This window comes from Salvelinus fontinalis, chromosome 3 (genome assembly GCF_029448725.1).
Source record: "Salvelinus fontinalis isolate EN_2023a chromosome 3, ASM2944872v1, whole genome shotgun sequence".
NCBI lineage: Eukaryota > Metazoa > Chordata > Actinopteri > Salmoniformes > Salmonidae > Salvelinus > Salvelinus fontinalis.
In genome coordinates, this window is record NC_074667.1 from 41,206,048 (window position 1) to 41,233,518 (window position 27,471).

The 27,471-nt window shown below is 42.2% G+C and overlaps 1 pseudogene; it reads right to left on the reverse strand.

Moving 5' to 3' along the window:
• Window positions 1–601: 601 nt before the first annotated feature.
• LOC129848407 (AMP deaminase 2-like) overlaps window positions 602–27,471 on the reverse strand; it is a 59,123-nt pseudogene continuing 32,253 nt past the window's right edge.

The following is a 27,471-nucleotide window of genomic DNA, read 5'->3' on the forward strand; positions in this document are numbered from 1 at the left end:
TGGCTACCACAGCATTCTGCAGTGATACGCCATCCCATCTGGTTTGCGCTTAGTGGGATTATCATTTGTTTTTGTGATGACCCAACACACCTCAAAGCTGTAAAAAGGCTATTTGACCAAGGATAGTGATGGAGTGCTGCATTAGATAACTTGGCCTCCACAATCACCCAACCTCAACCCAATTGAGATGGTTTGGGATGAGTTGGACCGCAGAGTGAAGGATAAGCAGCCAACAAGGGCTCAGCATATGTTGGAACTCCTTCAAGACTGTTGGAAAAGCATTCTTCATGAAGCTGGTTGAGACAATGCCAAAAGTATGCAAAGCTGTCATCAAGGCAAAGGGTAGCTAATTTGAAGAATCTAAAATATATTTTGATTTGTTTAACTTTTTTAGGTTGCTACATGATTCCATATGTGTTATTTCATCGTTTTGATGTCTTCACTATTATTCTACAATGTAGAACATAGTAAAAATAAAGAAAAACCTTTTAATGAGTAGGCGTGTCCACATTTTTGTACTGTAAATCAACTATATTAGTTGACTAAATTAGTCAATAAGCTTACTCCTTAAAGAAAAAAAAGGATGACACCAGACAACACATTAGATGAATAAACATGCTTTATTTCAATCATCAGACATTATACCATAGAGTCTGTAAAACATTGGCATTCATTTAAAGCCATGATAGTGACTACAGTACACTAAGGGCTCTATTCAATCCACGTCGCAGAAGTTCAGCGTTACAGCGTGATTGAAATGTAAAGGTAATGTTCCTGTGTAAGCGGAGACTGCATTCACAGTAAACACTGCATATGTCAGATGACCTTTACATTGCTATCGCGCAATCTGTAACACTTCAGCAATACAGATTGAACAGAGGCCTAACTCCAACAAATTAAAAAGACAATGAAAACCACGTCAATAATATAAAAAACATGCAGATAACCTTTCATGTAAAAACATGAAAATATATAATAAAGAAAACATGAATTGAGCACAAAATAATCACAAGTGAAAATCTAATTGTTTGGATTCAACATTATGAAGTGAAAAGAATACTATTTCTTCAAGGAGAAAATCGATTGAACAAAGAACTAAACTCGCAGTGTGATGATTGACTGATTAACTGGTTTGTGTTCTGTGATGACAACACAGTGTCTATTACTATTACCCAAGACTCTTTGCACTACTGAAACCCGTTGCAAGAGAACAGCATTTTGGACTCAAAACGGCATTGAACTTTTGTGTGTTCTTTCGATTGGGACAGAATTACATGTCTGTCTTTAGTGAAGTTTGAGAATACAAAGTATGGTCTCTGAGTTATGGTATGCTACAGTAGAAACAATAGGTTCCCTAGCATTGTATTTTATAAACAAACAAAGGAACTAAACTGATTGTACAGATTGAGACCAACGACAGGAGTTGGTGAGGTTTGAAAGAACAGATATGTGAACTCTGATGGACAATCTTTAATGGATGGATGGAAATGAAAAGGTAAGGTCAACTGAACTGGAAACGTTGAGTCCCTTAGTGAGCCATACCTGGACCTGAAAATGGATGTCTGATCCTTTATCAACAATTACACACATCCTACTCCACATACGGAGACATAAACCCTTAAATTATACATGTATCCTCTAATTCCCTGCAAAATACTATTTTAAAGAATCAAATCAAAAGCTGTAGTAAATGGTTGTTGTTGTTTTAAAAGCCTTGTTTGTATCAGTCTATGTCCAGTCTATGGCTGTATGTTTGTGGGAAGGATTACAATGTCTGAGTGGGTGTTTTGGTGGGAATGTATAGCCAGATTACATAGGCAGCTCTGGTTGAGATAAATGGCAGGGATGGATACCCAATATGGCTCTTGGTACTACCATTTCTGAAGACTCTTCCAAATGACCCTGGTTAACTTGATCACCTTCCCTCGATACTCTATTGAGAGAGCTACATGCTAAATTAAACCGAGTTCAACAGTCCTAACACAACAATCAACCAGAAAAACAAACAAGGAAAATATCAAATAAGAAAAGAATATACATGGTTCTTTGTAGCTCAGTTGGTAGAGAATGGCGCTTGTAAGGCCAGGGTAGCGGGTCTGATTCCTGTGACCACCCATATGTAAAATGTAAGCACACATGACTGACCTTAAGTCACTTTGGATAAAAGTCCAATTGTAAAATTCTGTGAAAGTCAAGGCCAATAATTATGATAACAAATTAAATCTTTCAGCTTTAACCACAGTTTATAATGATCTACAGCAACGAAACAAAGTTTGCAATCTAAATATTGATATACTCTTTATATAAACTGTTTATCTCTATAGCCTTTAAAAAAATACACTTTATATATTAAATTCAACTCTGAGGCTCACCCTATGTCCAACACATGCCACCCCTTCACAGTGAAACACCTCACTGTTGAGGAGCTACAGATCAGCCTCCCAGGATTGAGATGAATGCATACAATTTCTCCTAAATTATCTGGTTTCTCAAACATTTAGTGTCTATTCCATCAGATCCGCTTTAGCCGACATCCACATGGCTGTTGTTTGACCGGTGTCGGAACTGCGTTAGAGCGGTCAAATCCACAAGCAGCTCTTGGCATAATTGCTAAAGCGGACATTGCCATTGGCTGCACGGAGTCGCATGAAGAGAAATCCCATGCAGCCTTGTTTATAAATTAGAACACTGGAATGTGAGATGTAATCTACACCTTGATTAGGCTGATAGAAATCCTCATAATTTCAATCAATAATTTTCTATTTGTGAGTCATTAATTCTATATATACTACACTTTCTCGTTCTGAACTTCTTAACGTGAGTGGGACGAGTGTGGCTTCTTGACAATGATAAAGAGCAGCTGCTCACCGATTTGACAGCTCCAACGCAGTTCCACCTCCGACGCCAAAACATCAGCTATGCGGGTGTCGGCTATCGCCGGTTAACACTTGATCTGCTTGAATCTAGGCCTTACTGTATATATCACGCTTCGATCTTACGTTTTTAAAATGGCCTGGTAGATATGGTATGCAATGCATGGTGAACATTTACAACTAGGGCCCACTTATTCCACTGGAACAGTCTTGGCATCTAATAGGAGTGTACAATTAGAACAGTTATAACAATATCCAAGATGAATGCCCAGTGTGAATCGGGCATAGAAGAGGCTCTTTGTCTTTGGGCAAGATAATGGGGATAGGTGTGTACTTGTTTTGGTGACCATGACAACTATGGTGGTGGGGGTGAGCTCATTTGTTCCCGATGACAACCATGCAAACGTGTCCCTGCACGGTTTGAGCATTGCCATAGCGATGACAAGCTGAATGAGTTTGTTTTGCAGAACTCAAACTAACAACAATCATTGACTGCACACATACTTCATACATGACAGTCGTTCAGCTTACTTGGCTTCTCATGTGTTGCTTTTTCACATTACATCTCACTTTAAGCAGCTTTTCAGCCACTCCTGTTGCATGGCTCAATGCAGGCATTCACAACACAAGATGCACGGTGGAAATGCAGCCAAAGCAGAGCATTGGTAAAACGGCTTCTTCCACTTCACTGGAAGGTCTGGGTAGGTAAGGGAGAAGGTACTTTAACATGCAGCATGGTTTCAGTCCCAATGGCATCATCTTGATGTTAGTTCAGCAAAAATGCTAATGCATGAAGAGAACAGATGCTGTGGTTGGAGGCGTTGCAGTAGAGCATGAGAACAGCTTAGACTGTGACAGGCTAGCTAGTGCCTAAAGTTCAAATCAAAAGGCACTGGTAAGTCTGGTATGGAGCATACAGGGCACTGCATACAATTAACTAATAACCAACATAGTGGGTCCAGAGGCCAGTCCCTGGGGTCTGTCCTGATCTCTTTAGAGGACCAAGGGGTGTGTGAGGGGTGGGAGTGGGACATACACACGCAATGGGGGGTTTGGAGGGTCCATATCCAAGAACATGGTGACTGTTGAGGTAATGGTAGTGGGGCATGGGAGCCCCCCTGGCTTGGACGCTGCTGTATTCATTCTTCTTGACTTGTGCTTGGAATACATGCTGTGGTTGATTGGCTCCATCATTCACATCTCTCAGCATCCACTCTACCACAGACAGATATATCCTTTAGAGATCATGCATCTGTACTGGAATAGTATACATCTACTCTTTTTGGCTGCATATTCTATAACTAATGTGATTCTTTTTTTTCTGCAGCTAAAAATAACATCTATCTTAATGTTAATTGAATGGAATGTTTGCAGTAGACCACAGTCAGGCGCACAGCTCCATGTCCTGAGGGCTGCTGCAGTGTCTCTGCTGGATGTCCTGCTTGCTTTTTAGTTCAGAGCTGATTTAGATCACGGAGACTAGCTGAGATGACTCCTTTAGCTATTAAAGCACTAGAAACTTCCTGAAGCCAGAGACAGATGAAAGCCAGCAGATACCCAGCAGCACACACAAACTGGAATTGTGCACAACTTCTGCTTCTAGGCAACGCATATTTGGTCCTTTGTTTGTTTTTTAAACTCAGTACGTCCGTACTTTAGAAAAGTGTTACCATGGTTTCCATGCATCTCTAAGTTACATGCGACTGTTCCTATCAGTGCGGAACAGGTGTTGTTGGAACAATGTAGTGTGGAACCTATGCATTGTGTCGTGAGGTAAGACGACCCATGGATAATACACTCATAATATTGCTGCTAAGTTGTATCTGCTTTCCTACTTCAAAAGTTATAACCATTATGAAAATATTACACTAGATGTTAATACTACACTAGATGTTCATATTACATTAGATGTTAATGTTACACTAGATGTTCATATTACACTAGATGTTCATGTTACACTAGATGTTCATGTTACACTAGATGTTCATGTTACACTAGATGTTCATATTACACTAGATGTTCATATTACACTAGATGTTAAGGTTACACTAGATTTTAAGGTTAATGCAGCATGACTGTGTGATGGAAGATAAGCAGCTTTTAGGACAGGAAAACTGTGCAATAAGTGTGTGTGTGTGTGTGTGTTATATCAGTGATGGGTACAAACACGTCATCAAATCACAGGCTTAACTGTGGGATCTTCCATCCCATGCAGGGTCATATGACAAAGCAAAGGAAATCATTTGGGGTGTGAATGTATGGAGGGTCAGGAGATAAAAGTGACAGAGGAAGTGACAGAGGAACAGATCGAAGATCAGAAAATCTCCTCCAATATGAAATAAAACCTATCCAGGGAGCAATAGAGGAGTTGATTGATTTAGCGTCCTTCTGCCCCGACGGGAGCCATGGAGAGGGTGTCCTCCTCGTCGATGTTGTCCAGCTCCTTGGTGCGCACAGCGTGTGTGATGAGGTTGAGCTCTTCCAGCAGGGTCTCACTGCGGTATGCCACGCGGATGTCCGGGACGTTGGTGCGACGGATATCGTTGCTCTCTGGGCCCTCTTTGCTATATTTGGGCCCCAGCCAGTAACTCTTTGCCTGGAGACAAGAAAGAACATCAGAGCAGAGCACTTGGCACAAAATGGCTGCGGATGAGAGGAGAGGAAGCAGATACCTTGTGGGAGAAGCCGCTCATAAGGACGCTGTTCCTGGCCAGCTCACACATGTCACAGGAGCTGAGCTTCCACACCTGTGTGGCGATGCTGTACTCCTCCATCAGGGGCTCCTGAGGACAAACACACACAAAAGACAAAGAAACATTCAATGAATTGTACTGATTGACTGTACTGACTCACCATTGCAGTTGTAGTGCAAATGGTTTTGCCTGTGTGTGTGTGTGTGTGTGTGTGTGTGTGTGTGTGTGTGTGTGTGTGTGTGTGTGTGTGTGTGTGTGTGTGTGTGTGTGTGTGTGTGTGTGTGTGTGTGTGTGTCTTGACAGCGCTCCCCTGTGCACTGACCTTGGTGAAGTGGAACTGTAGGGGGTCGTCAGTGGACAGAGAGACCATGAGGCCTCTGGACAGATACTCAGGCAGGGGGTTGCGGTGGTAGCTGAGGAACAGGCTGTTGTTGCTCAGGGGGGACATGGCAATGCCAATCTGAGCCAGGTAGTACAGGTACTGCAGCACTGGTGCCTGGGGACATGAGGAGGAAAGAGATGCCATATGATATAGTCTATCTTGTTAAATGCACAACTGCAGTATTCAAGGGGAAAGTGTCTCATTGTTCTCCTGAATTCTCTTAAATTTGCAACTGAAGTAACCTGGTGAGCAAAGTCCCAAAACCAAGACATCATTTAATAAATCAACGAATAAAACCTTCAGAGGTCACCTATGAACTGAACTCTACTATCTGTCAGTAGTTTTGTTGCCATGGTAGTGTGGCGTCGCCATGGGAGACGACGTGTGTGCTGACTGACCTTCCTGAGCAGCAGCCCGTGGGAGATGTTCTCTGAAAGCATGAAACCCGACACCAGGTGGTGGACAGGCCCCGCCTCCCCGCAGTGAGGGCGCAGCACAAACGTGTGGAAGCCACGCCTCCTGCATGTCACAAGCAAACACATATTAGCTTCATAAAGCATATTCATAAACAATCCTTAATGTTTTCATGCGATTCATTCATCATTTATGATATTAAAGGTCCAATGCAGCCATTTTTATTTCAATATCAAATAATTTCTGGGTAACAATTAAGAACCTCACTGTGATTATTTTCATGGTAAAAAATAAACCAAAATAGCTTTTTAGCAAAGAGCAATTTCTCAAGCAAGAATTTTGCTAGGGCTGTCAGAGTGGGGAGGAGAAAACTGAAAGCTAGTGTCACACCCTGACCATAGATTGCTTTGTATGTTTCTATGTTTTGTTTGGTCAGGGTGTGATGTGGGTGGGCATTCTATGTTGTATGTCTAGGTTGTCTGTTTCTATGTGTTTGGCCTGATATGGTTCTCAATCAGAGGCAGGTGTCAGTCGTTGTCTCTGATTGGGAGCCATATTTAGGTAGCCTGTTTTTCTGTGTGTTTTGAGGGTGGTTGTATCCTGTGTTAGTGTTTTCACCATACGGGACTGTTTCGGGTTGTCAAATTCTTTAAAACGACGTTGGAGGCGGCTTATGGTAGGGAAATTAACATTAAATTCTCTGGCTAAAGCTCTGGTGGACATTCCTGCAGTCAGCATGCCAATTGCAGGCTCCCAAAAAACTTTAGATATCTGTGGCATTGTTGTGTGACAAAACTGCACATTTTAGAGTGGCCTTTTATTGTCCCCAACACAATTGTGCACCTGTGTAATGATTACGCTGTTTGTTCAGCTTCTTGATATGCCACACCTGTCAGGTGGATGGATTATCTTGGCAAAGGAGAAAAGCCCACTAACAGGGATGTAAACAAATTTGTGCACAAAATTTGAGAGAAATAAGCTTTTTGTGCATATGGAATATTTCTGGGTTCTTTTATTTTGTGTCATGAAACATGGGACCAACACTTTACATGTTGTGTTAAATTTTTTGTTCAGTATACACTACCGTTCAAAGTTTGGGGTCACTTAGAAATGTCCTTGTTTTATTTTCACTTAGAAATGTCCTTGAAAGAAAAGGAAATTTGTCCATTTGTCCAAATTTGTCCATTAAAATAACATCAAATTGATTAGAAACAGTGTCGACATTGTTAATGCTGTAAATGACTGTTGTAGCTGGAAACGGCTGATTTTTTTAATGGAATATCTACATAGTCGTACAGAGGCCCATTATCAGCAACCATCACTCTGTGTTCCAACGGCACGTTGTGTTAGCTAATCCAAGTTTATCATTTTAAAAGGCTAATTGATCATTAGAAAACCCTTTTGCAATTATGTTAGCACAGCTGAAAACTGTTGTCCTCATGAAAGAAGCAATAAAACTGGCCTTTTTTTTTTTAGACTAGTTGAGTATCTGGAGCATAAGCATTTGTGGGTTTGATTAAAGGCTCAAAATGTCCAGAAACAAAGAACTGTACTCTGAAACTCGTCAGTCTATTCTTATTCTGAGAAATGAAAGCTATTCCATGCGAGAAATTGTCAAGAAACTGCAGATCTGGTACAACGCTGTGTACTACTCCCTTCACAGAACAGCGCAAACTGGCTCCAACCAGAATAGAAAGAGGAGTGGGAGGACCCGGTGCACAACTGAGCAAGAGGACAAGTAGATTAGAGTGTCTAGTTTGAGAAACAGATGCCTCCCAAGTCCTCAACTGGCAGCTTCATTAAATAGTACCCGCAAAACACCAGTCTCAACGTCAACAGTGAAGCGGCAACTCCGGGATGCTGGCCTTCTAGGCAGAGTTCCTGTGTTCTTTTGCCCATCTGAATCTTTTATTTTCAGTGGCCAGTCTGAGATTTTTCTTTGCAACTATGCCTACAAGGCCAGCATCCTTGCCATTGGAACACAGGAGTGATGGTTGCTGATAATGGGCCTCTCTGTACGCCTATGTAGATATTCCATAAAAAAATCTGCCGTTTCCAGCTACAATAGTCATTTACAACATTAACAATGTCTACAATTTATTTTTGATCAATTTGATGTTATTTTAGTGGACAAAAAATGTGCTTGTCTTTCAAAAACAAGGACATTTCTAAGTGATCCCAAACTTTTGAACCGTAGTGTATATATAAAACACGTGAAAATCTAGTTTTTGACTGCACTGGGCCTTTATTTATTTTTATAGTCGTCTTTGTGCTGAGGTTCGTTACGCAGCCTGGTACCTGCGCAGGTGGTTGAGCACGGCCATGTTGGCGTAGGTGTAGTAGAGGTAGTAGGAGTAGGGAGGGTTGTCCTCCTCTGTCCAGTTGGCTGGCAGGGGGCTGTCCATATTGAAGATGTGGTGCTCCGGCTTGGACTCGTCATCCACACTGTCAAAGCCCACCACCTGACAACATATAGTGATACAACAATAAGTTAAGGTAAAACAGTGCCTGTAGTGTATGAATGAGGTGGGGCCCTAAGTTCTTTCTGACCAGAAGAAAATGCATCTTAAGTGTCACATAAGTGGATATGTTAGGTGTAGGGAAAGGGAGAATCCTACTGTGTGGACTGTAGTGCTGTGTGAGTGACTCACATGCTGGAGGAAGAGGTGCAGCTCAGGGTGGCTGCGGGGGTTAATGGTGACCTCAAACAGAGGCATGAAGATGTTCTCCATCATCTCCTGGAAGTTAGCCAGCTGCTTCTTGGTGCAGTACACATCACTGTAGTCAGAGGAGGGTTAATCATATGGAAGATTATTATCATTCACATTCATTCATTCAAAGATAATACTTGTCACAAATAGAAGGAGAGGTTTACGTCCAAGACAAGCAGATAAAAGGTAGATGTGTATAACTGCTTTGTTGATGCTGTAGTAGGTAGAGGTACTACTCACAAAAGGCGGGGCACTTGGATGAGCCAGCGCACGTTGTCAGAGTAGACTTGGTGTTTGACGGCCCACTGGGCCAGCTTGTCCCACTCGTCCCGGGAGCGGCCGTAGATGGACAGACGCAGCTCCACGTTCTGGTACTTACTCTCCTCTAGGTCAGCCATCACCTCCTGATGGAGCATCAACAACAACAAGGCATTAGAGACATCAATATCATTGTATTAATGTCTGTGAATTAAGACTCAAGGCCACATTTTCTCTTAATATCAATGTGCATAACTATGTGGGGTGAACTAACACATAAGCACCACTGTTTGTATGGCTGTTTAAGGTACCATGGGATGGTTTCAGACCTTGATCATGTGGCCAAAGTATTTGCCCTCGATGTGGTTGTCTGTCTTGATGAAGATCTCTCTCAGGATGGATTCTCCGATGGGGTTGTATTTGGCATTGAACTTGTCGAAGCGATGGAACGTGTTGCGGTCCTGAGAACAGATTGGTACCGTAAGTGTCACCTCTCTTCTTCCCCCAATTCTCCTACCCCTCCCTCTTTAAACAATTCTCCTACCCCTCCCTCTTTAAACAATTCTCCTACCCCTCCCCTCTCCCCCTGCTCCTCACCGCATGCATGTCCAGTGTGTCCACACTCAGGTCAAAGGCGGTCAGGTTCATGCTCTCAAACACCTCCATGAGGGTCTGTCCCCGCCCGTGCTCCATGTGGACTATCTCCCCAGGGTACTTCTTCATGGCCCGCTTGATAAAGCGCAGCAGGTGCTTCTGGTTCATACAAGATGAGGCGTGGATGTGGGTGTCCACCTGGGGCCAGAGGGAGAGACAGGGTCAACAACAATGAGATGTTGAGGATGGATGCCAGAAAGACAAAACAAAAAACCTGAATTAGTTAGCACTTAGCAGTGGTGTATCTTCATTGGTCACATGGTCACTACACCAAGGAAAAAGTGGGAGACTACTTCTAGATATATTTCACTCCAACAATGTGGAGTGACTAAATGATATTGAACACTTTGCAGGTTTTATAGAGATGTTGTAGATCAAGAAGCTGTTGGATGCTGTAGTGTTGTGAACGGTTGTTGTGTCGGTGTTGTTGTGTGTCACCTTGCGGATGTTGTAGAAGTCGCGGTGAGGAACCTTCTTCTGGGCTGCCAGCTCCTTCATCTCGTTCAGCAGGATGTGCATCTGGAACTTAGAGCTCAGGTATTGCAGCCGGCGGTAGCAGAACGACTTTCTGCACACACACACACACACACACACACACACACACACACACACACACACACACACACACACACACACACACACACACACACACACACACACACACACACACACACACACACACACACACACACACACACACACACACACACACACACACAGAGTACTAATGAGACAACAGATGTGATTAATGTTAACTGTAAGGCCAGTAACCAGTAACACTCACACTGGTCCGTTAATAATGAGAGCCATCATGACATTCATGTCAGCGATGTACTCCTTCAGGTCTGGGTAAGGCAGGTCCAACTCTGTACTCCTGGAAAAGATGGAGAATTTCCGTTACACACTCTCTCTTACACACACGTAGAAGCAGACTAGCCCATCACACACTTCACACCAAAAACTGAAAACAAGCAGACTCAAACACAAACCCACTTCTCCATGGGGCTCTTCTTGGTGTAGACATGCATGACCCCATCCACCATCTTACAGCTGTACCCTGTGTCTGCAGGCATGTTCTTGGTGTCCTGGTTTTCATAGGGGTGAGTCTCTGAGACAGGGGGGTGGACTGGAGCATCTGTGGGAGACAGCGGGGAAGGGAGAAAAGTTCACCATACTATTATACATCACTAGGTCATTTTCATTCACAAGTTCACAAAGTAACTCAATTGCTAAAGAAGATGGGGGCAGAAACCCTACAGCTATGCCCTGTGTGTCTCAGTTTGTGTCATACTCACACACCTGACACGTTGGGTATGTCATACCTGCATCAACAGGGGTCTCAGGGATCTCCTCATAGATGCGTAGGTCCAGGGGTTTCTCTCCCAGCTCTCCCAGCTCTCGGGCAGTGGTCTTACAGAAGTTCTGAATGGACAGAGCGATGTACTTCTCCCTGATGAACAGGGCCTTCACCACACATTTAGCTGCATCCACCAGGTCTGTGAAGGGCACCTGATCAGGGCAGAACGGTACAAGTCAGGCATAGTCTACAGTGATTAGGCATCCACAGGCACTGTCAAGAGTGTGGCTGAGTGGGTAACAATTTCACAACTCTAGACTGCATGCTGTCCCCACTGGAGACCGGGGTTCACTACCCGGTCCAGGCTCTCATTTCTGAACTGCTTCCTCTGTATTTCCAACTGTCTAAATAAATACATCCAAGAGACCAATAGACTTGTTGACTGAATTGGTTAACCTTCCATAGTAAGCATGTGGCAAACTGAGAGACCAACCAACTAGTACTTGGAATGAAAAACCACTGCATCATAAAACACTGATCAGGATGGACTGTGACTGGATTTATTCTATCAAGTTGTTTAGTCAGCGGCTCTCACCCCACACTTCTCCTCCCCTGATATTGAGACACGCTGGTACTCTCGCTCCATCGGTAATACTCTCTCCTTCATCCAGCCATCATCCGTCCTGTCCACACCACCCAGCTCATTCATAAACCTACAGGGAGAGAGAAGGGGTAAAGATTAGGAAAGGAGAGAGCATGGGGCAGGAAGATAACCTTTGCCCTAGCACCAGAGAGAGAGAGAAGGAGACATGCTGGCGGCATGCTACAACACCGACATCCTTGTCAGATAGGCTACGTCTGCTATACAGATAGAGCCTTACAGGAGGCGGCTAATTCACCAATTGTTTTCCGCGTCATCACTCAATAGAATTTTGAAAGATTACCTTATAAAGTCATTCGCAGTACTTTATTAAAGTGTAATAGACCACTGAGATGTTATTGAAGAAATAAGTTGTTTGAGGTGCAGGACTGAATAACAGCCCTGCACCTCAGAGGGGTTCCCGAGTGGCGCAGTGGTCTAAGACACTGCATCTCAGTGCAAGAGGTGTCGCTACAGTACCTGGTTCAAATCCAGGCTGCATCACATCCAGCCTTGATTGGGAGTCCCATAGGGCGGCGAACAATTGGCCCAGCCTCGTCCGGGGTAGGCCGCTATTGTAAATAAGAATTTGTTCTAAACTGACTTGCCTAGCCAAATAAAGGTTAAATAAATAAATAAAATGACTCAACATCACCTGTGATGACTATACCTCACATCACCAGTAGGGGGCAGCACACAGGGAACTCCAATTTTGCTAATGGAGTTGGAGTGGAACATTCTCAATATATAATAAAATGATACATTTAAAATTAAACTCTTCTGCAAATGAGCGCCAAGGACTGTACATACGTACAGGTAAAAACTTGACCTTATGCATTCACAAGATTGTTAGGAAAAGGCAAAAGATAGAGAGAGAGACTGAAAGTACAGCTCACTCACTCTAGGTCGGCAGCACTGTCAATTTTCATGAACTCCTGTTTGATGCGGAGCAGGATCTCTGGCTCAAGCCTGGCGTGGTGCGGAGCGCATGGCGGCAAGGCGAGGTCAGAGGGGTACAGGTGAGATAAAGCACAAGGAAAGGGGGGGGGCACACATACACACATTTAAACACATAAGCACAGAAGAACAGACAGAGAGGATGCAAATACAGTTACACAAACAAAGAGAACAACAGTAACGCACATGACACACACAAAGGGGATCAGGGTGTAAAGGGTGATCAGATGAAATGGGACAAACAGAGAAACATGATCAGTTAGCAGTGGTACAGACAGTATACCTTGATTGGTCACATGACCCTGCTGCGGTGAGTGGAGCAAGGATTCCTTAGGGTGTCAGATCCCCCCTGAGATTGGCTCAGTGGAACAGGCCATCACACCCCATCAACCCAGACAGAACCCCTCCCCCTCCCTCTCCTGTGGGTGGAACAGGCTGGAACACCAGGATGTGAATGCTACTGACTGACTCCATTAGCTGTTTGCTTATGTTAGTTAGCTGGCCTGCTTAAAAGCGACATGATGGAAGCTGTTGAGGATACTTGTGTGCCTGTGGGTATATGGATTGTGTTTGGGTGTGTACGGGGGAGTTGTGTTAGTGTGTATGTGAGTGTGCATGTCTGCTGCTGTGTGTGTGTGTGTCCCTACTTGATGTCCTGGCTGATCTGCCTCTCCAGGCGTTGGCGTCTCTCCTCCAGCTGCTCGATGGGGCTGTCCTCAGGGAACTCATAAGGAGCGGTGCGCATCTCAGTCTCCGTCAGGCTACGAGTGAACAGCTCCTGAGAGATACACAGAGAGTCAAATAAACATTAGAACACACACACACATTACACACACAGGAAGAGTTTACTTAACATTACAATACACAAACTTACATAAACAACATGAACATTTAACACCCACAAACATCCAACACATGCAGTCGCACGCACGCAAACACACACACACACACACACACACACACACACACACACACACACACACACACACACACACACACACACACACACACACACACACACACACACACACACACACACACACACACACACACACACACACACACACACACGTATTTGGAAAGTGCTTGACAGTGGTGGAAAAAGTACCCAATTGTCATACTTTAGTAAAAGTGAAGATACCTTAATAGAACATGACTCAAGTAAAAGTGAATGTCACCCAGTAAAACCCTACGCGAGTAAGATTCTAAAAGTATTCGGTTTTAAATATACTTAAGTATCAAAAGGAAATGTAATAGTAAAAGTATAAATAACTTCAAATTCAAACCAGACAGCACCATATTTTTTATTTTTTATAAATCACGGATAGCCAGCGGCACACTCCAACACGCCAACATAATTTACGAACGAAGCATGTGTTTAGTGAGTCCGCCAAATCAGAGCCAGTAGTGATGACCAGGGATGTCCTCTTGATAAGTGTGTGAATCGCATCATTTTCCTGTCCTGCTAAGCATTCAAAATGTAATGAATACTTTTGGGTGTCAGGGAAAATTTATGGAGTAAAAAATACATCATTTTCTTTAGGAATGTAGTTTAGTAAACGTTGTTAAAAATAGAAATACTAAAGTAAAGTACAGATACCCCAAAAAACTACTTAAGTAGTACTTCAAAGTATTTTTACTGAAGTACTTTACACCACTGTTGACAACACTGTGTCCCTGTGCTCTCACCTCGGCGATCTCCTTGTACTTTCCGTCCATGGATGTACGCAGGTTGATGGGGAAGTGTTTGAGTGTGTGAGTGATGGGCGTCCCAGGGAGGGAGCGCTGAGGATTCAGGGGCTTGGCCTGCCCTGCTACACCACGCAGATCTAGATGGAGGGAGAGCGATGGAGAGGAAGATAGAAAGAGAGAGGTAGTGTTATACAACAAATAACAAACGTTCCAAAAAATAAAAAAAACTAAGTTAAACAACAGGGAGGGAGAGACAGAGTGAGTTGTTATTGGGTGGATTTGCAACATTCAGAGCGAACATTTAAACACGGCCTGATATTTCACAGCCACAACTCTTGCGCCATCACCTCCAACATGGGACTACACCAGTATACTCCACTCCGGCCCTCTTCTCTCTCAACTGCAGCCTCGTCTCTCAGCAGCAGTTTTGTGCTCTGCATACAGCACAGAGGAGCTTCCCTACAGTATGACAACTTCAGTGGTGTGTTAGTCTCTCCACAGCACTGCTGGCCCTTTGAGCTGTGTCTCTGTTGACTGCCCACTGCATTGTGTGTCAGGCAGCAGCAGCAGCAGGAGGAGTGGTCTGTGTGTGTGTGTGTGGCACTAGTCTCTGTGGTATATAGCACACCCTAAGGGTCATTCAGATGGATGCTCAATAACAAGATAAATGTTGTCAGACGCCAGACACCCGTTGCCATGAAGACCTGGTCTGGAGAGAGGGGAGGAGAGGTTGGGGGAGGAGCACAATAACAGAACCGTCCCCTGAGACGGACGCTGCTGGGTGAGAGAGTACACACTACACTGGCAAGCAGGCAGAGAACAAAGACCCCACTGTGTATGTCCCATTGAAAACAAAGAGAGAGCGAGAGAGAGATGGGGGCTTAGTAACCAAAAGATGAGTGATGAGCTCAAGAGCCACGTGATAGTTTGCTAAACTGTGTGTGTGTGTGTGTGTGTGTGTGTTTTCAGAGAATGCTGCTTTGGCATGATGATCCCATTAGGCCTTTACACTGGAGGGGACCTCTGAGATGCAGAGGGTTACATTTTAAGACAGACAAGCCCTGTAAATTAGTGTGTCCCACAGCATGCTCTGCTATGCCTAATCACCCCATGAAAGATGCCAGAGCAACTGGACTCATCACAAACACAGACATACAGACTCCGGCCTCCATTACAATGACTGTCCATTCATGTCAGTATCATCACCACCACACTACAGTCATATGTGCTCCGTAAAACACAGTACTCATTGAATAAGGCAAAACACAAACAGTACCATCGCTCCATGTATCATTAATACAACGGGCTCATTCAGTAGTGCTAAGCATGGCCACTATGTCCTCATCAGCACAGTCAGATTCACCCTATGCACATTACATTTATTCAATGATAATAAACTATATTCTATCAAAAATACTAGTGTCATCATGATGTTCTCTCCAATGGATTTCCCACAGTGAAGCATAGCAGTAGCCTACTGACGTTACAAGCGTGATTCAGAAGATAGGGAGTGAGATTTTTAATTCGAGAAGAATGGATTCACTTTTTCAATGCTAGTTAGGCATAATATAGTTATCACATTTCACATTGGATTTATTAAATACAAAAAGGTAAGACGTGTTGTTAATTCTGGTGCCGTTCTGAACACACAAGCTTGTCAGCTAGCTAGCTTCCCTGGTCCAACGTTAAGCCAACTCTGAAGTTCAAAGACATTCAAAGTTTATCCATAGAGGCTGCTCCTCCGTAGGTATTATTCTATGGGACTATTTCAGATAATACATGTCATCACATGCATCTCATCACAGAACTAGGCCTACTGGGAGACTAAAGCAAAGCAACCCACTGACATCTACAGAAACTGAAAGCCTTCAACTATGCTGCTAGACTTCTAGGGGAAAGCAACATGTCTAAGTAGGCAGATTTAGACAGGACTGCAGTGGTTGATGGTACTACCACCTCAGCACACTTGATTGTACTACCTCCCCTAAACGAGATTTGCTATTATATTTGTAATTTCTGGGACTTTATTTTGTATATTTTTTTCAACATCAGTTTATAGGCCCACCTTGACCTTTGTCACAGTGCTGCATTGGCAATCAAAGCACAGAGGAGGACACAGAAACAAAGACACACTCTCATACACTCCATTATCCCCTGCGTAGCCTCCATGTAACCCCCCCCCCCCGGATCCTGTCCTTCCCTCCACCACAGACACCTCTTAATCCAGCACCCCCAAACCCATTTAGCTCCAGTGACCTCAGAGGGGAAACGCTACACTTCACAACACCACAGGCAGACAAGCCCATTGTCAGTGTTTACTGCAGGCTCTCTCATACGAACAACACTAGGTCGGCAGTGCATTCGGAAAGTATTCAGACCCCTTTACTTTTCCCACATTTTGCTACGTTATAGCCTTATTATAAAACAGATGTAAAATGTAAAAAAATAAAAATAAAATAAAAATGCCCTCATCAATCTACACAGTACCCCATACTGACGAAGTAAAAACAATTTTTAATACATTTAATACATGTATTAAATATAAAAAACGTAAATATTAAATTTACATAAGTATTCTTCCCTGCAGATCCTCTCAAGCTCTGTCAAGTTGGATGGGGAGCGTTGCTGCACAGCTATTTTCAGGTCTCTCCAGTGATGCTTGATCGGTTCAAGTCCGGGCTCTGGCTGGGCCACTCAAGGACATTGAGACTTGTCTCGAAGCCATTTCTACTTTGTCTTGGCCGTTGTCCGGAGCGCTCTGGACCAGGTTATCATCAAGAATCTCTCTGTACTTTGCTCTGTTAATCTTTCCCTCGATCCTGATTAGTCTCCCAGTCCTTGACGCTGAAAAACATGATGCTGCCACCACCATGCTTCACTGTAGAGATAGTGCCATGTTTCCTCCAGACATGACGCTTGGCATTCAGGCCAAATAATTAAATATTGGTTTCATCAGACCAGATAATCTTGTCTCTCATGGTCAGAGTCCTTTAGGTGCCTTTTGGCAAACTCCGAGCGGGCTGTCATGTGCCTTTAACTGAGGAGTGGCTTCCATCAGGCCACTCTACCATAAAAGCCTGATCGGTGGAGTGCTGCAGAGATGGATGACCTTCTGGAAGGTTCTTCCATCTCCACAGAGGAACTCTGGAGCGCTGTCAGAGTGACCATCGGATTGTCGGTCACCTCCGTGACCAAGGCCCTTCTCCCCCGATTTCTCAGTTTGGCCAGCCGGCCAGCTCTCGGAAGAGTCTTGATGGTTCCAAACTTCTTCCATTAAAGCAGTGCTTCTCAATTATTTTCTGTTACGCCCCCCCCCCCTAGGAAGAAGTAAACATTTCGCGCCCCCCAACTCTCCGACGCGACTGTAAATAGTATCATTTGTCTATAACATTGTTATAAGTACACCTCTGCATAACTTTGTATCCTTATTAACATTAAAGAAAAGAAAAAAAGAAAAAAGAAAGAAATATAGATCAACTTACAACAAAGAATAACTTTATTAACATTGTTTTTTAGTCTGTAACAGAAAAGACTTAAAGTGCATTAATTTGCCTGAAATTTAAAAAAAATTAAATCCTTATTTAAACTTATTTTTTTTTGACCATTTGAAACTGAAAAATAAAATGAAATATAATCAATAAATAATAATACGTTCAAATTGATCAGCAACATTAACTCAGGAGCACAATATATGAAACACTTTGACCTATAAAACAAAAATGAATAAAACAATTTGTGCTGTACTTTAAAAATCAAAATGAGGAAGTCAGGATTAATGGCTACAATGAGCACGTTTTGCAGAGCACAGCTTTTCGAAGCGGGGTTTGAAGCATGATACTGCAACTCTCAGCTCCTGCTCAATGTTTAGCTGGGACCTGTACTTGGTCTTCAGTGCAGCAACAGCAGAGAAGCCAGTCTCACAAAGATAAGATGTTGCAAAAGGAAGAAGAATGTCCATGGCCCTCTGCCCTAAGAGTGGATACTGCCTCTCTACATTCAGCCACAATTCACTCAGTGTCTGTGATGTGAACCTCAGTCTCAATGTGGAGTCAGACGTCATATCAATGAACTGGTCCTCCTCTGCAGAGCTGAAACCAGTTGGAGCTGGTGCATTGAAAGGATCTCTCATCCAGTCATATTGGGAACTGTTTTGAGGGAAGTACTTTTTAAAGAATCCCATCAGTGATAAAATATGCTCCTTAATATATGGAATCACTGAGGTGGCATCATAGTCAGTAGTGTCAACAAATTCATGCAGGTTCTCGAATGAATCAGTATTTCCTTCATTGCAAGCTTTCGAGTGAAAGAGCTGATCTTGTCTGTGACCTGAGGGAGGTGTTTATCTTTCCTTTGAAGCTGTAGATTTAGTTCATTTAGCTTTCCAAGTATGTCACTCAGGTAGGCCAGTTTTGCCAGGAAGTTCTCATCACAAATTCTTTCTGCGAGGTCATACTTGTGCTCCTGCTCCGAAAACATTCTTATCTGCTCTCTGAGCTCAAGAACTCTGGACAAGACTTTTCCCGTGACAGCAGCCTTGCTTCACTGAGAAACAGCACAGCTTGATGTTCAGCTCCCATCTCCTCACAAATAGCAGAGAAGACTCTTGTTTTTAGTGGTCTGGTCTTTATAAAATTGACTACACCTACAATGTCAGTCAAACCTCACTTAATTCAGAGGAAAGGTGCCTTGATACCAGTGCTTCTCTGTGTATAACACAGTGTGTCAGCTCAGCATTAGGTGAGGCCTTCTTGATGAGTGCCCAAAGTCATTTTCTCATCCCTGCCATGGTCTGTGCACAATCACTGCAAACACCAATGCAGTTCTCCCACTTTAGCCCATTCTCAGTCAGGAAGCAGTCCAGCATTTTGAATAGCTCTTCAGCTGTGGCTCTGTCTCTGACATATTTACAAAAAAGTAGATCCTCACACTGGGAGTTTGTCATGTCAAAACATAAGCGATAAACAAACAGTCTTTGTTGCTGTCAGTTGCTTCATCGAACTGTAAGGCAAAACGTTTGTCTTTGAGTTTATCTACCAGCAGTTCTTTAAGATCGTTAGCAATGTTATTTATACGTCTGGCAACGGTGTCATTGGACAGAGGGATAGTTTTTACTTTTGCAGCACTTGCGTCATCCAGCATGACAGAGACCATGACCATGATACTGCAGGCAGTATCAGCTCCTCTGTTATGGAGTGTTTTTTTGTTGTTGCACTGAGCAATTTGGTACGCCACCTTATATGATGCTAACAGTGCTCGCTGGTTTACTGAAGTAGCATTCACAAAGCGGGACGATTGTTGGCAATATTCGGCACGTTTTCGCTGAAAAAACTCAAGCGGCTTATCAGCGTGATTGGGGTGTAATGTCTTTAAGTGACGCCTTAATTTATTTGGCTTCATGCTGTCCGCTGCCAACATTTTTAAACACAGTAAACATACCGGTCTTTCCTCGTCTCCCACCGTAGTCACAGTGAAGCCAAGCGCTACATACGCTTCGTCATATTTCCTCATCTTAGCTTTCGGGAGACTTACGTTTGTCTCATTATCTCCGTCTTTCTTTTCATCCCTGTTAAATATTTTTTCCATGGTGCCTCTTAAAGGTTTGTTATCTGCACTTCATATCTCCTGCTCTGTGCTGTGTGCTCTTGTTCGGTGCAAAAAAAAACTACTCCACGCGGCAAAAAAAAGCATGTTCCCCGGGGTCACACGCGCAAGCCTCTACCTTTTTCTTCCAAACATAACGATGGTCATTATTGTCACACCCTGACCTTAGAGATCCTTTTTATGCCTCTATTTTGGTTTGGTCAGGGTGTGAGTTGGGGTGGGTATTCTATGTTCTATGTTGTGTATTTCTTTGTGTTTGGCCGGGTGTGGTTCTCAATCAGAGACAGCTGTCTATCGTTGTCACTGATTGAGAACCATCCTTAGGTATCCCTTTTTTCCACCTGTCTTTGTGGGAAGTTGACTTTGTTTTAGGGCACATAGCCTTTGAGCTTCACGGTTTGTTTTTGTAATGTTTACTGTTTTGTTCAGCTTCATTTTGAATTAATAAAGAAAATGTACGCTGACCACGCTGCGCCTTGGTCCGCTCCTTTCAACAGCCGTGACAATTATGGCCTAACAGTTCTATTTCTGTTTCATCAGACCAGAGGACATTTCTCCAAAAAAGTACGATCTTTGTCCCCATGTGCAGTTGCAAACTAGTCTGGCTTTTTTATGGTGGTTTGGAGTAGTGGCTTCTTCCTTGCTGAGCGGCCTTCAGATTATGTCGATATAGGACACGTTTTACTATGGATATAGATACCTTTGTACTGGTTTATTCCGGCATCTTCACAAGGTCCTTTGCTGTTGTTCTGGGATTGATTTGCCCTTTCGCACCAAAGTACATTCATCTCTAGGAGACCGTCTTCTTCCTGAGTGGAATGACGACTGCGTGGTCCCATGGTGTTTATACTTGCGTACTATTGTTTGTACAGATGAACGTGGTACCTTCAGTTGTTTGGAAATTGCTCCCAATGATGAACTAGACTTGTGGAGGTCTACAAATTATTTTCTGAGGTCTTGGCTGATTTCTTTTGATTTTCCCATAATTTGAAGCAAAGAGGCACTGAGTTTGAAGGTAGGTCTTGAAATACATCCACAGGTACACCTCCAATTGACTCAAATTATGTCAATTAGCCTATCAGAAGCTTCTAAAACCATGACATAATTTTCTGGAATTTTCCGAGCGGTTTAAAAGGCACAGTCAACTTAGTGTATGTAAACTTCTGATCCACTAGAATTGTGATACAGTGAATTATAAGTGAAATAATCTGTCTGTAAACAAATGTTGGAAAAATTACTTGTGTCATGCACAAAGTAGATGTTCTAACCGACCTGCCAAAACTATAGTTTGTTAACAAGAAATTTGTGGAGTGGTTGAAAAACAAGTTTTTATGACTCCAACCTAAGTGTATGTAAACTTTCGACTTCAACTGTAGGTGGACTGTTTCCTGTCAGTTAGATATGAAATGTTACCTCCTTAAATCCATAATGCAATAATTTTGTCAAAATTATTTGATGATCCACTAAATCAAATGGGGCACTGAAATCTAAAAATAGTGCACCCACAAACCTGCCATTATCTATTAAGCCATTGGTCAGTCATGTCAACCAATGCAGTGTTAATGGACTGTTTTTTGAGATAAGCATGCTGATTGGCTGTGATCAGATCATTATTGTCCATATACTCTCATATTTGTATACTCACAATACCCTCCAATATCTTACTGAGTGAAGGGAGTAGACTGATTGGTTGACTATTGGCAGGAGTAATGAGTTCTTTTCTGTCTTTCGGGATTGAACAAAGTTCAGCATGCTTCAATTCATTTGGTAATTTCCCCTTTTCCAGTGATCAATTAAATATGTATTTCAGAGGAGCTGCAATCTGGGGAGCAGCATAGCTGTCACGATCGTCTTGATGAGGAAGAGTGGACCAAGGCGCAGCGTGATACAAATACATATTTTTTTATTAGAGAAGACGAAACTAACACTTTTACAAATACTAAACAACCGTGAAGCTACAAACGAAAGTGCATACACAAGCTACTAACGTTAGACATTTACCCACAATAGCCTAATGCCTATAGCTGCCTTAAATATGGCTCCCAATCAGAGACAATGAAAGACAGCTATCTCTGATTGAGAACCATTCAGGCAACCATAGACTTACCTAGACACCTACACTAAACACAACCCCATAACCTCTACAAAACCCCTTATACAATACAACCACCCAAGACGAGACAAATACACACAAACATCCCCCCTGTCACACCCTGACCTAACCAAAATATTACCGGAAACAAAGAATACTAAGGCCAGGGCGTGACAATAGCGAAGTAAAAAATTGTCCATTAGCTCATAACATTTAGATTTGCCATTGTGTAATGACTTCAATAGGTTTAACACCTCTACTACCACCAGTTTATTTTGCTCATAATATGATCACCAATCCATTGGACAATAGCTTGTTTGGAAGAATGGGTGTTTACATTATTTCTAAGTAAATTACTTTTCTTTGTAAAAAAAAAAAAAAAAGGCAATATCAGCTGGTTTTGTTATTGTTGTCCCATCAACCTCCACACTCGATGGGCATTATGAGATAGATGTACCAAGATAGATGTACAGTATTCCATAAATGTATTGAATCATTTTTACAATCAATAAAAGCATTTTTTGTAAAATAGTTTTTTTCTTACGATTTGATATAACTGCATAATTACATAGTGTTCTATAATTCTGTTAATCAATTTTTTGTTTATATTTGGCTGCTAAGACTTTTGCCATATTTCTTTGAGAAAATGCCTCACCCAGTTCATCTTCAACCATGGTGATGGACAAGCCCCAACTGTACTCTTTAGTGCTGGGGCATGATGGTCCATTACCCCAGTGAGCAAATCAATAAAACATTCTGTAGCGTGATTTAAATCATCCTCTAGATAAATCAGCTCCCAGGGTACAGCAGCCAAATCATTTTGAAATTGCTTATGATTAAATGTTTTAAAATGTCTCTTGACCACAATCCTTGGGGGTTTCTTTGGAACCTTAGTGTTCATGGTTATGGTCACAATACTATGGTCTGTCCAGCCCACTAGCATTGATCTGGCTTTTAAGCATTACAATGGTATATTACAGGAGATCAGATCAATGCACGTACAGTGCCTTGCAAAAGTATTCACCCCCCTTGGCGTTTTTCCTATTTTGTTGCATTACAACCTGCCATTTAAATGGATTTTCATTTGGATTTCATGTAATGGACATACACAAAATAGTCAAAATGGGTGAAGTGAAATAAAAAAAATTACTTAAATAAATAAACAGAAAAGTGGTGCGTGCAAATGTATTCACCCCTTCTGCTATGAAGCCCCTAAATAAGATATGGGGTAACCAATTACCTTCAGAAGTCACATAATTAGTTAAATAAATCCACCTGTGTGCAATCTAAGTGTCACATGATCTGTCACATGATCTCAGTATATATATATATATATATATATACACCTCTTCTGAAAGGCCCCAGAATCTGCAACACCACTAAGCAAGGGGCACCACCAAGCAAGCGGCACTATAAAAGCCAAGGAGCTCTCCAAACAGGTCAGGGACAACATTGTGAGAAGTACAGATCAGGGTTGGGTTATAAAAAAATATCTGAAACTTTGAACATCCCCCGGAGCACCATTAAATCCATTATTAAAAAATGGAAAGAATATGGCACCACAGCAAACCTGCCAAGAGAGGGCCGACCACCAAAACTCACGGACCAGGCAAAGAGGGCATTAATCAGAGAGGCAACAAAGAGACCAAAGATAACCCTGAAGGAGCTGCAAAGCTCCACAGCGGCTATTGGAGTATCTGTCCATAGGACCACCTGAAGCCGTACACTCCACAGAACTGGGCTTTACAGAAGAGTGTCCAGAAAAAAAATAAGCAAATATGTTTGGTGTTCGCCAAAAGGCATACGAGAGACTCCCCAAACATATGGAAGAAGGTACTCTGGTCAGATGAGACTAAAATTGAGCTTTTTGGCTATCAAGGAAAACGCTATGTCTGGCGCAAACCCAACACCTCTCATCACCCCAAGTATAACATCCCCACAGTGAAGCATGGTGGTGGCAGCATCATCCTGTGGAGATGTTTTTCCATCGGCAGGGACTGGGACACTGGTCAGAATTGAAGGAATGATGGATGGCGCTAAATACAGGGAAATTCTTGAGGTTAACCTGTTTCAGTCTTCCAGAGATTTGAGACTGGGACGGAGGTTCAGCAGGGCAATGACCCTAAGCATACTGCTAAAGCAACACTCGAGTGGTTTAAGAGGAAACATTTAAATGTCATTGAATGGCCTAGTCAAAGCCCAGACCTCAATCCAACTGAGAATCTGTGGTATGACTTAAAGATTGCTGTACACCAGCAGAACCCATCCAACTTGAAGAAGCTGGAGAAGTTTTGCCTTGAAGAATGGGCAAAAATCCCAGTGGCTAGATGTGCCCAGCTTATAGAGATTTTCCCAAAGAGACTTGCAGCTGTAATTGCTGCAAAAGGTGGCTCTACAAAGTATTGATTTTGAGTGGGTGAATAGTTATGCAAGCTCAAGTTTTCTGTTTTTTTTTTATTATTTTTTTTACTTATTTCGAGTTTGTTTCACAATAAAACAATATTTTGCATCTTCAAAGTGGTAGGCATGTTGTGTAAATCAAATGATACAAACCGCCCCAAAAATACATTTTAATTCCAGGTTGTAAGGTAACAAAATAGGAAAAATGTCAAGGGGGGTGAATACTTTCGCAAACCACTGTATCAGAACGGTGACCGAACCTAGTTGATGATCTAGTAGTGTCCTTAACCATTTGTTTCAAACCACAGCTCTCGGCAAATCTCATTAATTTAGTTCTACTTGAATTATTATGATCCTTCCAATTTATATTAAAATCACCCAGGTCGCAATTGTAAATGAGAACGTGTTCTCAATTTGCCTACCTGGTTAAATAAAGGTTAAATAAATAAATAAAAACCCAAGATAAATAGATCTCTGTTACTATCTGTGGCCTGGTCAAACCCCGTGCATAAGTCATCCAAATAGGACACCTTAGAACTAGGAGGTCTATACACACATCCTACCAATATGGGTGCCTGGAGAGGCAGATGTACTTGAGCCCATAGTGCCTCTACTTGACATACAGTTGAAGTCGGAAGTTTAAATACAGTTAAGTTGGAGTCCTTAAAACTTGTTTTTCAACCACTCCACAAATTTCTTGTTAACAAACTATAGTTTTGGAAAGTCGGTTAGGACATCTACTTTGTGCATGACACAAGTAATTTTTCCAACAATTGTTTAGACAGATTATTTCACTTATAATTCACTGTATCAATTCCAGTGGGTCAGAAGTTTACATACAGTAAGTTGACTGTGCCTTTAAACAGCTTGGAAAATTCCAGAAAATGACGTCATGGCTTTAGAAGCTTCTGATAGGCTAATTGACTTCATTTGAGACATAGAACTGTTAGGCCATCATTTTGTTTAATGACCATCATTATGTTTGGAGAAAAAAGCGGGACGCTTGCAAGCCGAAGAACACCATCTCAACCGTGAAGCACGTGGTGGCAGCATCATGTTGTGGGGGTGCTTTGCTGCAGGAGGGACTGGTGCACTTCACAAAATAGATGTCATCATGAGGGAGGAAAATTATGTGGATATATTGAAGCAACATCTCAAGACATCAGTCAGGACGTTAAAGCTTGGTCGCAAATGGGTCTTCCAAATGGACAATGACCCCAAGCATACTTCCAAAGTTGTGACAAAATGGCCTAAGGACAACAAAGTCAAGGTATTGGAGTGGCCATTACAAAGCCCTGACCTCAATCCCATAGAAAATTTGTGGGCAGAATTGAAAAAGCATGTGCGAGCCATGAGGCCTACAAACCTAACTCAGTTACACCAGCACTGTCAGGAGGAATGGGCCAAAATTCAATGCTATGCTACCAAATACTAATTGAGTGTATGTAAACTTCTGACCCACTGGGAATTTTTACTACGATTAAACATCAGAAACTGTGAAAAACTGAGTTTAACTTCTTATGGCTGCAGTCCCGTTAACTGGATCGATATGACAACAGCCAGTCGAGGTGCGCCAAATTCAAAAAACAGAAATCTCAAAATTAAAATTCCTCAGACATTCATGTGTCTTATATCATTTTAAAGGTAATCTTGTTGTTAATCCCACCAAAGTGTCCGATTTCAAATAGGCTTTACAGCGAAAGCACTACAAACGATTATGTTAGGTCACCACAAAACCACAATAATCACAGCCATTTTTTCCAGCTAAAGATAGCTTCACAAAAACCAGTATAGAGATAAAATTAATCACTAACCTTCGATTATTTTCATCAGATGACACTCATAGGACTTCATGTTACACAATACATGCATGTTTTATTTGATTAAATTCATATTTATATAAAAAAATCTGAGTTTACATTGAGGCGACTAGATTCACTAGTGGCAAAAACATCAAGTGACTTTGCATAGCCACATCGTTTCAACAGAAATACTCATAAATATAGATGATAATACAAGTTATACACATGGAATTATAGATATACCTCTCCTTAATGCAACCGCTGTGTCAGATTCCAAAAAAACTTTACTGAAAAAGAAACCCACACTATAATCTGAGACGGCGCTCAAAAGAAAAACACCACAGCCGCAAAGATGGCGTCAACATAAACAAGAAAATATATGATAAATATTCCCTTACCTTTGATGATCTACACCAAAAAGCACACCAGGAATCCCAGGTCCACAATAAATGTTTGTTTTGTTCGAAAAAATCCGTTATTTATGTCCAAATACCTTCTTTTGTTAGCGCGTCTGGTTTACATATCCAAACGCTAACTCTGGTCAGCGTTATATCGGACAAAAACTTCAAAAAGTGATATTACCGGTCGAAGAAACATTTCAAACTAAGTACACAATCAATCATTAGGATGTTTTTAACATATAGCTTCAATAAAGTTCCAACCGGAGTATTCCTTCTTGTCTTCGTGAGCAATGGAACGTAAGTGACTTCCACGAGGAAAAAGCATGATCAGAAAATTGCTGCTTGATGGACACCTGACTGATTCTGCTATCATTCTCTCCCACAACATCATAGAAGTCTCATTATAATTTCTATTGATGGTTGACATCTAGTGGAACACCTAGGCAGTGCAACATCATTAATAGCTCAAGGGGATTTCTTTAGGGACTCTGGTGAATTCATACAAGCTCAGATTTCTGACTTCCTCACAGACATAATTCAAACAGTTTTAGAAACTTTAGAGTTTTTTCTATCCAATACTAATAATAATATGCAAATATTAGCA